Consider the following 1809-nt stretch of genomic DNA (forward strand, 5'->3'; position numbering starts at 1 on the left):
ACTTCAATAACTCTCTAGTGAGTGACCCCTGCATGCTACACACTCACTTTTCTCAGCACTGCAGGTGAAGTTGTGAACAAAACAGGCAAGGTCCCTGCCCTCATGGAAGTTACATTCTAATAACAGCTAGACACAACATTTAATATTCCTTAATCACATATCTTTCATCCCCTCACATATAAACCATAAGAAAATAATGGAAAAGGGTTGTAAATTGGACCAAGAAATACTTAGGAACTAAGTTGCTGGGGGACGCTGACGGAACTCACTCTTTACTGTCATCTCACTTCACAGATTAAATGACAGAACTTTATGTCCATCCAGTCCAGTCCCCTCCAATACTGAATCACATTCAAATCATTCTAGACTAAAGAGAATCTGTGCCACTTTTAAATGTCTTACATGGCATTTGGAGGAGACTGGTTCTGCTGGACAAGAAAAAGGAGAAATGGAGCGGTCCCTTCCTCCCTAAGCTTTTAGGACCGAAGTTATTTCAATCAGGGGAATGAGAAAAGAATCACATGACTTACAAGCCCCTGGAGGGAGATCTTACTGGATAAAGCATCATTGTTACTATATAATACACAGTCTTCAGACAGCTGAAAGGAAGCAGTAAGCAGGTATCCATGCTCTCGCTCCCTTGACACTTAGTTCTGTTTGTCCAAATCCTTCTTTTAATGTTTCCCGCTTTCCTGCTGGACGTTGTATCATACACTCAAAGTAGAAGTAGGGTTAATAAGTTGGAAATACTGTCTCACTTACACAGCTTTTTATTGGAGAAAATGGAAAGAAAGAACTGATTTTCTTCTCCCTCCCTGTATATATATTCCCTAAGCATCTTCACTCATTCTTCTGATTCTATCCATCATTAATGTCTAACTCAAAATCTCTGCATCTAAGTAAATTTTGTAGATGCCATACTAGTATTTAAAACTCAACAGAGCCAGCACTGGGATCATGGCTTCCCCCATGCTCTACATACTGAGTCTCTTCATGAATCCTATGTCTCAATTAAGGGCACCACCGTCAAGTCCAAAGTCACCTACCACTCAAGAAAAACTATAACACGAACATGCAACAGTCACCTACAATAACAGTTGAGAACCAGGAAAAGACACTGCTGAAAGAATTTTTAAAGACAGAAACAAATGGGAAAACATCTATATTGATGGATTGGAAGACATAATATGGTTAAGATGTCCAATTTCTATCAATGGTGGTGCCATAAAAAAATTTGAGAAAGAGAATGAATGAGAGGCCACGTTATTAGAAAATAACTTTGAAAAAAAGACTAAGAGATGTGAATGGACAGGGGAAAACAGGCAGGAATGAAAAATGGACGCTGGACTTGACATGTGGGCCTCTCCAGCCCTTCCCTCCTATTGTCTGAGTTTAGTGGGGGTTGAAATATGGGAAGAGATCAAGGGAATTGATCTCTACATCCTCTTCCTTGCCCCATCCCTATTTAAATCCATCCTCTTTAACCATGTCATTTTTCTTTTTCACTTAAAATGTCTTTCACCTGACATAAATCTAGGTTCATGGTGACAAGGGGCACAAAACTTGCAGCCTTCCTGAGAACAAACACCCAACACATCCCCTGCACCTCCATGTGGCTGCTGGGCAGGACCAATGGAATGGGGCTGAATATTGGAAGAAAAGCTACAGTATTTAGCGGGGGAGCTTGCCACCTACAGCCTGTCTGGTCCATGCATGGGTGGACCATGAGAGACCTTATAAAGGCTCTGAATGGAGAAAGAAAAATAGATTCCAAGTATATGCCATTCTGGAAAAAAAGCAAAACTATGG

At 40.7% G+C, this 1809-nt stretch overlaps 1 pseudogene; it reads left to right on the top strand.

The window, feature by feature from the left end:
- The first annotated feature begins 1510 nt into the window (after positions 1–1510).
- LOC122441149 lies at positions 1511–1597 on the top strand (annotated as a pseudogene).
- The last annotated feature ends 212 nt before the right edge of the window (positions 1598–1809 follow it).

The sequence above is a fragment of the Cervus canadensis genome, chromosome 4 (genome assembly GCF_019320065.1).
Source record: "Cervus canadensis isolate Bull #8, Minnesota chromosome 4, ASM1932006v1, whole genome shotgun sequence".
NCBI classification, from domain to species: domain Eukaryota; kingdom Metazoa; phylum Chordata; class Mammalia; order Artiodactyla; family Cervidae; genus Cervus; species Cervus canadensis.